The following is a 15466-nucleotide window of genomic DNA, read 5'->3' as shown; positions in this document are numbered from 1 at the left end:
TAGGAGTGAGCATGCATGATCACACTGCGTGCCTGTGTCATTTAAAAAGTTCTCAGCAAAAAAAAGGAAGCGATGCTGCAGAGAGGAACGGACCAGAGAGGTGAGTGTGTATGTATGTGTGAGCAGGGGTGGATTAAGAGTAGCAAGGGCCCCGGGCAGTTTAGAAGGCGCGCCCCCCCCCCACCTGATTTATCACGTGACATGTCACATGATCCCCTGTGATAGATCATGTGACAGTTCACGTGAAATTAATTTGGCACAATATTAATTATAATATTTTTTTTTAGGCTGTGTGCCCACTATGCGTTTTTAAGCGTTTCCGCAGCGGCAATTCCGCTGCAGAAACGCTTAAAAAAACGCTTGGTAGAAGGTCTGCCATGTTCCCCAATGATAATCCGCATGTGCTGTGTACATGCTGCGGAAATTTCCGCTGCGGATTATCATTGCGGAAAAAAACGCAGCACTACCAATTATTTTGCGGAAGCGCGGCATTTTCGCCGCCATTGACTTGCATTATTTAGAACGCATGGAATCCGTAGATGCAGAATCCATGCGTTTCAATGTGTGGAGGACAGGAGACTCTCCTCCGGACCCGGGTACCATAGAACCTGTAAAAAAAGAATAAAATAAAAAATAAAAATTATACTTACCTTCTGATGGCCCCCGGTGTCTTTATCCGATGCGTCCTGGCTTGCCGGCAGCTCGCGATGGTCTGAAAAGGACCTGCCGTGACGTCATTTAGTCATGTGACGGGTCATGCGACCGCTGACGTCGGCAGGCCATCAGAAGGTAAGTATATATTTTTTATTTTTTACCATTCTTTTACGGTCACACTATATAAATCCATGCTGGTTGCATGGATTTATATAGTGTAAGGCTATGTGCCCACAATGCAGAAATGCTCAGGATTTTTTCCTGAGCGTTTCTGCATCTCCCTGGCAGAAAAAAACGCATGCGAATTGTGCATGCGTTTTCCTGCCAGGGACATGCGGAAATGGAGCGGTTACCCACTGACATTTCCGCATGCGGATTGACAAGCGCTTTCCAGGCAATTAGCATCACTTGGAAAGTGCTTGTGACAACTAGGTCACACTATATAAATCCATGCAAACAGCATGGATTTATATAGTGTGACCCGAGAGAGTGGTAAAAATAAAAAAATAAATGTATACTTACCCTCCGATGGCCCCCGGTGTCCCGCTCACTCCGTTCTCCCTTGCCGGCAACAGTGAATTGAAAGACCTGCCGACGTCAGCGGCACGTGACCCGTCACATGACTCTGACGTCAGCGCAGGTCCTTCAACTCACTGCAAAGGGCCGGGAACCAAGCAGGAGCGCTGCGCGGGCCGACAGAAGGTAAGTATACATTTATTTTTTATTTTATTCTTTTTTTACAGATTTTTTAATGGTACCTGGGTGTGGAGGAGACTCTCCTCCACACCCGGGTACCATCCGCACATTAGAACGCTTGGATTACGTATCTACATATACAGAGATGCGTAATCCATGCGGTCTAATGCAAGTCAATGACGGCGAAGACGCAGCACTTCCGCAAAATAATTGGTAGTGCTGCGTTTTTTTCCGCAATGATAATCCGCAGCTGAAATTTCCGCAGCACGTGCATAGCACATGCGGACTATCATTAGGGAACATTGCTGCCCTTCTACCATGCGTTTTTAATGCGTTTCCGCAGCTGCAAAAACGCTGCGGAAACGCATTAAAAACGCATCGTGTGCACACAGCCTAACCAAGTTGTCAAGCACTTTCCAAGTGATGCTAAAATCGCTTGGAAAGCGCTTTTCAACCCGCATGCGGAAATGCAAGTGAAGAACGCTTCACATCCGCATGTCCCTGGCAGGAAAATGCATGTAAAATCCGCATGTACAATCCGCATGTGTTTTTTCTGCCAGGGAGATGCAGAAACGCTAAAAAAAAATCCGGAACATTTCTGTATCGTGGGCACATAGCCTTACATTAATTGGATGACTCAATATTGAGCACACGTAGCCATCTATACACAGCGGGAGGCTGCACGATGCCATCTATACACAGCGGGAGGCCGCACGTAGCCATCTATACACAGCGGGAGGCCGCACGATGCCATCTATACACAGCGGGAGGCCGCACGGCGCCATCTATACACAGCGGGAGGCCGCACGGCGCCATCTATACACAGCGGGAGGCCGCACGGCGCCATCTATACACAGCGGGAGGCCGCACGGCGCCATCTATACACAGCGGGAGGCCGCACGGCGCCATCTATACACAGCGGGAGGCCGCACGGCGCCATCTATACACAGCGGGAGGCCGCACGGCGCCATCTATACACAGCAGGAGGCCGCACGGCGCCCCAACCAGAGACAGCAGGAGGCCGAACGGCGCCATCTATACTCAGCAGGAGGCCGCACGTAGCCATCTATACACAGCAGGAGGCCGCACGGCGCCATCTATACACAGCGGGAGGCCGCACGACGCCCCCCCCAGAGACAGCAGGAGGCCGCACGGTGCCATCTATACTCAGCAGGAGGCCGCACGTAGCCATCTATATACAGCAGGAGGCCGCACGTAGCCATCTATACACAACGGGAGGCCGCACGTAGCCATCTATACACAGCAGGAGGCCGCACGGCACCATCTATACACAGCAGGGGGCCGCACGGCACCATCTATACACAGCAGGGGGCCGCACGGCGCCATCTATACACAGCGGGAGGCCGCACGGCGCCATCTATACATAGTGGGAGGCCGCATGGCGCCCCCCCCCAGAGACAGAAGGAGGCCGCACGGCGCCAACTATACTCAGCAGGAGGCCGCACGCAGTGACGCATGCAGTCACGCACACACACAAACATATACAGACATATACATACACGCATAAACACATTTGAAACACAAAAATACATATAAACAGACATCACACAATGATATCTGCCTGCACGCACACGCGCACACACACACACACATACATACATACACACACAGACTCACCATCCCCTGGCTCCATTCCTCCTGCCTGCTCTGACTTCTCCGTAGCAGCAGTGCAGGCCGGGCGCGCACTGCGTGACGTCACAGCTAGGAGACACGGCCGCGCACAGGGCCATGTCTCCTAGCAGTGACGCGGCTGGGCCAGCACAGGGAAGTTAACTGCTGCAGTACTGGCCCGGCCGATGAAGAAGTAGCGGCGGCCACTGCTGGGGGAGCGGTCCGGGGCCCACCTTCCCGCCACTGCTACCGGTATGTGCCGCTTCGGCCCGCACATATACTGAGGGCAATCCGGCATTAGATACCCCGCCCGGAGCCGCAGGCCCCCTGCAGGCTCGGGGCCCCGGGCGGTAGCCCGGATTGTCCTCATTATAATCCGCCTATGTGTATGAGTATATGAGCGTGTGTGTGTTGGGGAGGCGACACACTGGGGGAGGCAACACACTTAAGGAGGCATAAAATTGGGGGAGGCGACACACTGGGGGAGGCATAAAACCGAGGGAGGTAAAACACTGGGGGAGGGCGACACACACTGGGTGAAGGTTAAAACGTGGGAGGCGACACACTGGGAGAGGCATGAAACTGGGGGAGGCAAAAGACGGGTGGAGGCATAAAACGGGGGGAGGCATAAAATTGGCGGAAGTGATAATCTGGAAAGGCATAAAACTGGGGGAGGCATAAAACCAGGGGAAGGCATAAAACTGGGAGGAGAAATAAAACGGGTGGCGGCGACACTGGGAGAGGCATAAATCAGGGGAAGGCATAAAACTGGTGGAGGCATAAAACTGGAGGAAGCGTCATACTGGGGGAGGCAACACACTTGGAGAGGCTTAAAACTGGAGAGCATAAAGCGGGATAGGCATAAAACTTGGGGAGGCATAAAACATAGGGGAGGCTTAAAACTGGGGAAGGCATAAAACTGAGGGTGGCATAACACGGGGAGGCGACACACTGTGGGAGGCATAAAGCTGGGGGAGGCATACAAATGGGGAAGGCAACACACTGGAGAGGCATAAAACTGGAGGACACGATACACTGGGGGAGGCATAAAACTGAGGGAAGCATAAAACATAGGGGAGGCTTAAAACTGGGGAAGGCATAAAACTGAGGGTGGCATAACATGGGGAGGCGACACACTGTGGGAGGCATAAAGCTGGGGGAGGCATACAAATGGGGAAGGCAACACACTGGAGAGGCATAAAACTGGAGGACATGATACACTGGGGGAGGCATAAAACTGAGGGAAGCATAAAACTAAGGGAGGCATAAAACTGGAAAAGGCGACACAGGGGAGGCATAAAACTGGCGTAGGCATAAAACGGGGAGGCGACACTGGGGTAGGAATAAAACTGGGAGAGGCAACACACGGGGGGAGGCGACACACGGTACAGGCATAAAACTGGAGGGAGGCATAAAAAGGGAGAGGCATAAAACTGGGGGGAGGCGACACACTGGGGGAGGCGACACACTGGAAGAGGCATAAAACTGGAAGAGGCAACACAGGTGAAGGCATAAAACAGGGTGAGGAATAAAACTGAGGGTAGTGACACAATGGGTGAGGCATACAACTGGGGAAGGCATACAGCTGGGAAAGGCAACACCCTGGAGAGGCATAAAACTGGAGGAGATGATAAACTGGGGGAGGCATAAAACTGGGGGAGGCATAAAACTAAGGGAGGCATAAAACTGGAAAAGGCGACACAAGGGGGAGGCATAAAACTGGCGTAGGCATAAAACGGGGAGGCGGCACACTGGGGGAGGCATAAAACTGGGAGAGGCAACACACTGGGGGAGGCATAAAACTGGGGGCGACATAAAACTGGGGGAGATGACACACTGGGAGAGGCATAAAACTGGGGGGAGGCGACACACTGGGAGAGGAGACACACTGGGAGAGGCATAAAACTGGAAGAGGTGACACACAGATGAAGGCATAAAACTGGAGGAAGTAACACACGGGGGAGGAATAAAATTGGGGAAGGCATAAAACGGAGAGGCACCACACTGGGTGAGGCATAAAACTCTGGAAGGCCACACACGGGGGAGGCATAAAACTGGTGGAGGCACAAATCTGGGGGAGGCATAAAATGGGGAGGCGACACACTAAGAGAGGCATAAAACTGGGGGAAGCGACACACTGGGGGAGGCATAAAACTGGGGAAGGCAATACACTGGGGGAGGCAAAAACGGTGAAGACATAAAACTAGGGGAGGCGACACACTGGGGAAGCATAAAACTGGGGGGAGGCGACACATGGGACATGCATAAAACTGGGGGGAGCCAATACACAGGGGAGGCGACACACTGGGGAGGTGACATAAACTGGGGGAAGAGACACTCTGGGGGAGGCATAAAACAGGAGAGGCATAAAACTGGGGGGAGGTGACACACAGGGAGAGGCGACACACTGGGAGAGGCATAAATATGGGGGAAGCATAAAACTGGGGAAGGCAAAAAACTGGGGGAGGCGACACATGGGGAAGGCATAAAACTGGGGGAGGTATAATACTGAGGGAAACGCCACACTGGGGGAGGCATAAAACTGGTGGAGGCATAAAACTGGGGCAGGCGACACACGGGAGAGACATAAAACTGGGGGAGGAGACGCATTGGGAGATGCATAAAACTGGGGGTAGCATAAAACTGGGGGAGGTGACACACGGGGGAGGCATAAAACTGGGGGAGGCGACACACGGGGGAGGCATAAAACTGGGGGATGCGACACACTGGGGTAGGCATAAAACTGGGGTAGGCATAACGCTGGGGGATTTATAAAACTGGTGGAGGCGACACACTGGGAGAGGCATGAAACTGGGGGAGGCAAAAGACGGGTGGAGGCATAAAACGAGGGGGAGGCATAAAATTGGGGGAAGTGACACTCAGGGAAAGGCATAAAACGAGGAAGGCATAAAACTGGGGGAGGCGACACATTGGGGTAAGGCATAAAACTGGGTGAAGGCATAAAACTGGGGGAAGGCATAAAACTGGGGGGAGGAATAAACCGGGTGGAGGCGACACTGGGGGAGGCATAAATCAGGGGAAGGCATAAAACTGGGGGAGGCATAAAACTGGGGGAAGCGTCACACTGGGGGAGGCGACACACTGGGAGAAGCTTAAAACTGGGGAGGCATAAAGCGGGAGAGGCATGAAACTGGGGGAGGTGACACATGAGGGAGGCATAAAACATAGGGGAGACATAAAAAATAGGGGAGGCATAAATCTGGGGGAGGCCTAAAACTGGGGAAGTCATAAAATATAGGGGAGGCATAAAACTGGGGGAGGCGACACACTGGGGGAGGCATACAACTGGGGAATTCAACACCCTGGAGAGGCATAAAACTGGAGGAGACGATAGACTGGGGGAGGCATAAAACTGGGGGAAGCATAAAACTAAGGGAGGCATAAAACTGGGAGAGGCGACACATGGGAGAGGCATAAAATTGGCGAAGGCATAAAACGGGGAGGCGACACACTGGGGGAGGCAACACACTTGGGGAGACATGAAACTGGGGGAGGCATAAAACTGGGGTAGACATAAAACTGGGGGAGGTGACACACTGGGAGAGGCATAAAACTGGGGGTGAGGCGACACATGGGACAGGCATAAAACGGGAGAGGCATAAAACTGGGGGGAGGCGACACACTGGGAGAGGTGACACACTGGGAGAGGCATATGCAAAAAAAACACTGCACAGCTGTTTAAAGTGGTGCACGAGTAGGGGCCAAACCCGTACTGTACTGAAAATAACCTCGGCACTCAATGGATATGAAAGAATAGGATTTTTTATTGTAATTTATGCAGTCCAAAAAGAAAAATAAACGTTTCAGTCACAATTGATCTTCATCAGTATTGCTGCAAAATACAAGTAATGCAGTACAAAAATTAAATTACTATAAGATCATACATTTGAACATTAACAAACTGAACTTAATGGGATAGGATGGGAAAAAAAGGGGGAAAAAGGGTGGGAGAAGGTGTAGGGTGTTGCCTATAATCGCGGAGGCAAAGCAACAAGCAACTAGGGAGGACATACCAGACTGCCAATGAAAATGTACGTGGCTGAACGGCCCGGACAGTAAGTCTCTAAGGCTGCCTAGAAGTATACAAATGCCAAGGTGAGAAATAACATTGGACTGGCTGTACAACAGTGTCTGAAAGGGAAGCAGGGAGTACTATACCTGAATGGTGACTTGGATATGGCTTGGGCTACACGGTGTCCCCCGCTGGTAGAGCGCTGCCATGTGGTGTGGAGGGCGCTAGTATATATAGGGAGGTAGTGGAGCAAAACTAATTGAATAATACGCTGCAGAGCGCGCTGGCGCGGAAGCGGAAATGACGTCACCGGATGTGACGATGTGGATGATGCGTGCGGTCCAGGAGCTTGCGTTCCACGCAAGAGGAAGTAACTATCTATGGGAGCCAGGTGATCTGAGCGTGCGCTGCCACCGTGGAAACGGAGGAGGGGACTGGATAGGAGGCCAGGGATCTCTATGAGGGAAAAAACAGAGAATGAATAAATGCACACCAATCCTGACACATATTGTAAAACATAGTACAATAATGTTAACATATGATAATATGAGAATAATCCAGCAGTTGTGGAACATTTTAAGAGAGTAAAACAGCAATCGTGGAGCATTATATTAGGGTATTCCCACCCTGTGACTATAACGCCTGGACGGATCCCAGAGAAGCTGGATATGAGAACAAAATTATATGTGAAGAAAGGTACTATGCATAATGGATAGAAGCAGTCTTTTTATATAAAGGCTGATAAATCGTATTCCCTATTAAAGCCTTTAGGGGTTCTGGATTCCAACTCGTGGATCCAGAAAGCTTCTCTTTGTTTGAGGAGTCTAATCCGATCGCCACCTCTGCGTGGTGGTGGTACCTGTTCCAGGAACTTTAATTGTGATATATTGTGTCCTTTTGTGATAAAATGGTGAGGAATGGGTAGTAGCATGTTTTTACATCTTATGGTGGATTTGTGTTTAGAGATACGGTCTTTTACCGACTGCGTGGTTTCGCCAATGTAAATCATGCCACAGGGGCATTTAATGAGATAGACCACAAATGAACTGTCGCACGTAAAATAGTCTTTGATTGTATATCTCTTGCCTGTCTAAGGATGGAAAACGGAATACTATCCCATTAAGTTCAGTTTGTTAATGTTCAAATGTATGATCTTATAGTAATTTAATTTTTGTACTGCATTACTTGTATTTTGCAGCAATACTGATGAAGGTCAATTGTGACCGAAACGTTTATTTTTCTTTTCGGACTACATAAATTACAATAAAAAATCCTATTCTTTCATATCCATTGAGTGCCGAGGTTATTTTCAACACTGGGAGAGGCAACACAGTGAGAGAGGCATAAATATGAGGGAGGCATAAATCTGGGGGAGGCATAAATCTGGGGGAGGCGACACATTTGGGGAGGCATTAAACTGGGGGAAGCATAAAACTGGGTGAGGCATAAAACTGGGGGAGGTAGAAAACTGAAAGAAACGCCACACTGAGGGAGGCATAAAACTGATGGAGGCATAAAACTGGGGCAGGCGACACACGGGAGAGAAATAAAACTGGGGGAGAAGACACACTGTTATGATCTGCAACAAGTACTAAGGAAAGATAGGGGAAAGCTGTCCCTACAGTAAGACTAAGCTGAATCCCTACGATGTAGCGGGCTAACTGTTCCTAGCGAACAGACCGCCTTAGTCCTCGGCTAGTCTGAACGAAGACCTATAGCATCAGGGGAGGGGTCCCTAAAAGAACTAAGGACTGGGACAAAAATGGGACACCTCCTAAACAGAGAAGTTGTTGCAGAACACAAAAAGACAAACTGATAAAAAGGTACTAGAGGTCCCAGAAGGACCAAGCGAACTGACAGACAAAGGCCCCGAAGCACCTGGCTAGAGAAAGTCAAACACTGAAGTCCAGCACAGCCAAAAGGGCGGAGCTGAATACAAAGGCAGATGGTAACATGACCGCAAAACACAAGATGGAAAAAATAAACAGGAGGGTTCTAACACACACTGGGAGACGCATAAAACTGGGGGAGGTAAAAAAACTGGGGGAGGTATAAAACTGGGGGTAGCATAAAACTGGGGGAGGTGACACGGGGGAGGCATGAAACTTGGGGATGCGACACATTGAGGTAGGCATAAAGCTGGGGTAGGCATAAAGCTGGAGAAGGCATAAAACTGGGGGAGTTATAAAACTGGCGGAGGCGACACACTGGGAAGGCATAAAACTGGGGAGGCGACACATTGGGAGAGGCATGAAATTGGGGAAGACATAAAACTGGGGGAGGCGACACACTGGGGTAGGCGACACATTGGGGGAGGCATAAAACTAGGGTAGGCGAAAAACTGGGGGAAGTGACACTGGCAGAGACATAAAACTGGGGAGATATAAAACGGGAGAGGCATAAAACTGGGAGCAGGCGACACATGGAAAAGGCATGAAACTGGAGGGAGGCGACACTCTGTGGGAGGCGACACACCGGGGGAAGCGACATAAAACTGGGGGAAGCGACACAAAACTGGGGGAAGCGACACAAAACTGGGGGAAGTGACACACTGGGAGAGGCGACACACTGGGAGAGGCGACACACTGGGAAAGGCATAAATATGGGCGAGGCATAAACTGGGGGAGGAATAAATCTGGGGGAGGTGACACATTTGGGGAGGCATTAAATGGGGGAAACATAAAACTGGGGGAGGCATAAAACTGGGGGAGGCGACTCACTTGGGGAGGCGACACATGGGGAAGGCATAAAACTGGGGGAGGTATAAAACTGAGGGATACGCCACACTGGGGGAGGGATAAAACTGGAGCATGTGACACACGGGATAGACATAAAACTGGGGGAGGAGACACACAGAATAAGGCATGAACCTGGGGGAGGCGACACACTGGGGGAGGCATAAAACTGGGTGAAGCGACACACTAGGGGAGGCGACATACTGGGAGAGGCATAAAACTGGGGGAGGTGAAACACAGGGGGAGACACACTGGGGGTGGCATAAAACTGGGTGAAGCATAAAACGGGGGAGGAGACACATTGAGAGAGGTAGAAAACGGAGGAAAGCATGAAACTGGGGGAGGCATAAAACTGGTGGGAGGTAACACATGGGGAAGGCATAAATCTGGGGGAAGTGACACACGGGGGAGGCATAAAACTGTGGGAGGCGACACACTGGGGGATGCATAAAGCGGGGAAGGCATAAAACTGGAGGAGGCATAAAACTGAGGGAGGCAACACACTGGGGGATGCATAAAATGGGGAAGGCATAAAACTGGAGGAGGCATAAAACTGAGGGAGGCAACACACTGGGGGAGGCATAAAACTGGGAGGCAAAACTGGGGGAGGCTACATATGAGGGAGGCATAAAACTGGTGGAGGCATAAAACTGGGTGGGGCGACACATGGGAGAGGCATAAAACTCGGGGAGGCTACACACTGGGAGAGGCATAAACCTGGGGGAGGCGACACCCTGGGGGAGGCATAAAAGTGGAGGAGACGACACACTGAAGGAGGCATAAAACTGAGGTAGGCATAAAACTGGGGGAGGCATAAAACTGGGGAGATGACACATGGGGGGAGGCAACACACTGGGGAGGCATAAAGCTGCGGTAGGAATAAAACTGGGGGAGGCAAAACACTGGGGTAGGTATAAAACTGGGGGAAGTGACACACTGGGGGAGGCAGAAAAAAGGGGGAAGCGACACACTGGGGGTGGCGACACAATGGGGGAGGCATAAAACTGTGGGAGGCGACACACGGGAGAGGAATAAAATGGGGAAGCGACACAATGGGGGAGACATAAAACTGGGGGAGGCGACACACTGGGAGAGGCATAAAACTGGGGGGAGGCGAGACACTGGGGGATGCAATAAACTTGGGGAGGCATAAAACGGGAGGCGACACCCGGGGGAAGCATAAAACTGGGGAAGGCGACACACGGGAGAGGCATAAAACTGGAGGAGGACACGCACTGGGAGAGGCATAAAACTGGGGGAGGCGACACACGAGGAATGCATAAAACTGGAGAAGGTGACACACGAGTAGGTGACACACGGGTAGGTGACACACTGGGGTAGGCATAAACTGTGGGGAGGCGACACACATAGGAAGGCATAAAACTGGGGAAGGTGACATATGGGAGGGGCATAAAACGGAGGTATTAAACGGGGGGAGGCGACACACTGGGGGAGGCAACACACAGGGGAAGGCGACACACTAGGGGGAGGTGACACTGGGGGGAGGCCAATGAGAGGTGGTTTGTGAAGGGTTGGGATGGGAGTAAGGAGTGGAAATAGGACTTCAAGGACTTATTATAAACAAGTTGAGGGGGTGGAGGACGTTTGATATGTATTTAAAATTAATTGGGTGGTGGGGGAGGATGAAGAGTCCCTGATAGCGTCATAATGAATTGTGGGATGGGAGAAGGAGCTGCTAGGGACTAAACATCCTCCCACACCGGCAATTCATTATAAGGCCCTGATAGTGTCATTATGAGATGGGAGAAGACACTATCAGGGACTTATAATGAATAGGGGGGTTGGACGCTGACAAGGACTAAGACTATGTGCACACATTCAGGATTTTCAGCAGAAAATTCTGCTGAAAATCCTGATGTGTTTGCAGGAAAACTGGTGCACAAAATATGTGGTTTTCCCTTGCTTTTTAAAGGCGTTTTTGTTGCAGATTTTTCTCCATTCATTAGAATGGGTGAATTATGCCGCAAAAAACTTCCAAGAATTGACATTATGCAGATTTGAATCTGCTGCAAATCTGCAAAGAAGACTTTAGGATTCTCATTCCATTTGCTGGTACTGTAAAATGCTGTATATTTACTCCAAAAAAAAGATTAATTTATATTTATTGGGCACTGGAAATTATAGTTAATGGGAGACAGAACTAGGTTATCACTTTATATTTTTTAATGGTATGTGGCTGATTGTATATAAATGGCGGGGTACATATCTGTAGTCAGGGGTGCAATGTGGGGGAGACAAATGTATATCTGTATCTATATACATATATAAATATGTGTGTGTGCCTAAATATAAATAAATACACACACACACACACACACACGTGTGACCTTGTTGTTTTCAGGGCTGCGATGATCGTGATAAGATGAATCGTGTCCGGGAGATGTTGACATTAAGGTCTGACCAGATGGAGAAGAAACAGAAAACGTCTCTAATCAGATGAGACATCAGAGGTCACTGGATGTAAGTATTTTTTCTGTATCTGCACTGTGTGACTTGGAGTGATTCTGTTGTTTGTAAAATCCCTTAGGCCACATTCTCACATTTGTGTGAAATATCTGTGAGCTGCCATATTTTGTTATTGGACGGCACACACTCAGAGTTTCATAGGTCCATTCTCATATTTGTGAAAATCATGGATCCGAGAATGAGGTCTGCGAGACTCAGAGCATGTCCTGTTCGGAGCTGATTTTGATGATCAGAATATGACGTACTCAGTGGGTCTGTGTGTTGTCTGTGAAAAAAAAAATCAAGCAACACACGGATATGGAAATATAGACTTATATATAGCACCGTCCCTTAGTGTACAATGTACTCACTTATTATGTATAACACAGTCCTTAAAGGAGTATTCCTATTTCTAAGATCCTATCCCAATATGCATTAGTTGTAGTAATATTAGCAAACACCTCCAATTAGAAATGTAGTATAGATTTCCTAATTAGCTATATCGCTTATCTCATGTTCATGGCATTGTAGTAGCTTAGGTATGTATCCATGGTTACGACCACTGTGTGTCTGGCCAGAACCATAGATACCTAAGCTACTGCAATGCCTGCACATGGGGTAAGAAATGTACTGTATATACTTGAGTATAAACTAACTTATATTGGGATAGGATCTTGGAGATGAGAATACTCCTTTAATTACAGTTTCCTCCTTTATTATATATAACACCATCTCTTATTCCTCTCTAGCTATGTATGGCGCCTTCCCTTATTATATAGTGTCCTCTATAATGTTCAGTGCTGTCCCATTATTACACAGTATCATCTCGTTATATATAGCACCGCCCCTTACATAGCGTATTCTCGTTATCACATAGTTGTCTCTTGTTAGATGTAAAATGACAGCTGATGAAGCAGCATCTGACCAGAAGACCAGTCCATCAGCTCCTCCATCAGAAAAGAAGCTTTCCCATGGTCTATCAGCCATCACTGCAGTTGATATCTAACAAGAAAGGACGGTATGTAATAAAGAACAGGGCGCTATAAATAACGTTATGTTAAATTATATATAGATTGTGAGCCCCAATGGGGACAGTGCCAATAATTAATGTCTGTAAACTGTCTGAATTGTAAAGCGCTGTGGAATATGTTGGACCTATATAAATAAAATGATTGTATATACATATAATCTGCTGCCACAAAAGGAGGGGGGCCCAGACACATTTCTTGCACTGGGGCCCCAAGCTGTCAGTGTCCATCCCTGCGTGTGCGCACACATTCACACACACATGCAGCACACCTACCTTCCATGTTGGACCCTAAGGCTGTGTGCCCACGATGCGTTTTTTTAAGAGTTTCCGCAGCGGCAAAAACGCTGCAGAAACACTTAAAAACGCTTGGTAGAAGACCTGCCATGTTCCCCAATGATAATCTGCATGTGCTGTGCACATGCTGCAGAAATTTCCGCCACGGATTATCATTGCGGAAAAAAACGCAGCACTACCAATTATTTTGCAGAAACGCTGCGTTTTCGCCGCCATTGACTTGCATTAGACCGCATGGATTACGCATCACTGTATATGTAGACGCGCATTCCATGCGTTCTAATGTGCGGATGGTACCCAGGTCTAGAGGAGCGGAGACTCTCCTCCGGATCCGGGTACCATAGAACCTGTGAAAAAAATAATAAAATAAAAAATAAATGTTATATTTACCTTCTGATGGCCCCCGCTGCGCTCCTCCTCTCATGCCGGCAGATCACGGTGGACTGAAGGACCTGCGCTGACATCATAGTCATGTGATGGGTCACGCGATGCTGACGTCGGCACGTCCTTCAGTGTACCACGATCTGCTGGCAGCCAGGACAGAGCGAAGCAAGACTGCGGGGGGTATCAGAAGGTAAGTATGATATTTATTTTTAACAATTCTTTGGGGGTCACACTATATAAATCTATGCCGGTTGCATGGATTTATATAGTGTGACCAAGTTGTCAAGCACTTTCCAAGTGATGCTAAAATCGTTTGGAAAGCGCTCGACAACCCACATGCGGAAATGCAAGTGAAGAACGCTTCACATCCGCGTGTCCCTGGCAGGAAAACCGCATGTACAATCCGCATGCGTTTTTTCTGCCAGGGAGATGCAGAAACGCTCAGGAAAAATCCAGAGCATTTCTGCATCGTGGGCACATAGCCTAATAAAGTCTTTTCACTTGATGATTGCTGGTCCTATCTCAGAGCAGCCTTGGGGGAGGTCAGGAAAAATGAAAACAATGTATTCATGTGCACACTGCAGATCAGGTCCTGGTCCTGCTGTGCTGTGTATAATGCTGTGCAGCGAGACCTTTCTCCTCCCTGTCTGATGTGACCCGATCTTCAGCGTTCAGTGAAGAGCTACCTAGCTGGACTCGTCCTCTTCAAGCTGTGACACAAGATGACTCCGGAATAGAACTTTGTGCATTCTATAGCAATTGTGATGTCATGTGAGGTCTATGATGTGCTGTCAAGTGCCTTGTGATGTCATCATAACAGCCTCTGCTGTTTTATGTATCAAGTTTACAACAGGAAATAAATTAATAAACAGAAAAATCATACTGAAAAATCCCACAGCCTCAAGTTAATAGTTCATGATCCCTATTTTAATGAATTTTTCTTTTAATCCATATCGCCTACTGATCTATGATTTAACCCCTTTACGACCAATGATGGACATAGCACGTCATGAGCGGGCGTCAGTTCCCGCATAATGACGTGCTATGTCCGTCATGCATTTAAATTATCACTGTGTGTAAATACGCATTGACAGCTCCTTGATGACAGCTGGCACTGACAACTGAGCAGCACATGAAGAGGTGTGGTGACCCACGTCATCTGTCCCCGCACTAAGAGGGCTGCGATCGGTCAGTCAATCTGACTGATGGCATGATTGCACAGGATGTGCTTGCAGCCGAGTTGCTGCAGTGACAGCCAGGGACAGTGCCAGCACCACCCCTGGCTGTTTAACACCCTAAATGCTGCGATCAAGAGCGATCACAACATTTATGAGGCTGGAGCCCCCTTCCTCATCGGCGCCCCCATGTAGTCATCGCGGGGGATTCAGCAGATGCCCAAGATTGCAGATTGTAGAACCAAATCTGGGGCTGTCCGTTGTATCCATATTGGGATAGGATCTTGGGAGCTGGGAATACCCCTTTAGGTTCTCGCCATACAGGAGAAAAAAAATGCAGCTTGCAACTATGAATGGGCTTGCAGAA

This window comes from Phyllobates terribilis, unplaced genomic scaffold (genome assembly GCF_046119375.1).
Source record: "Phyllobates terribilis strain yellow unplaced genomic scaffold, ASM4611937v1 Scaffold_11__3_contigs__length_659146591, whole genome shotgun sequence".
Taxonomy (NCBI): domain Eukaryota; kingdom Metazoa; phylum Chordata; class Amphibia; order Anura; family Dendrobatidae; genus Phyllobates; species Phyllobates terribilis.
This window is presented reverse-complemented; position numbering follows the sequence as displayed.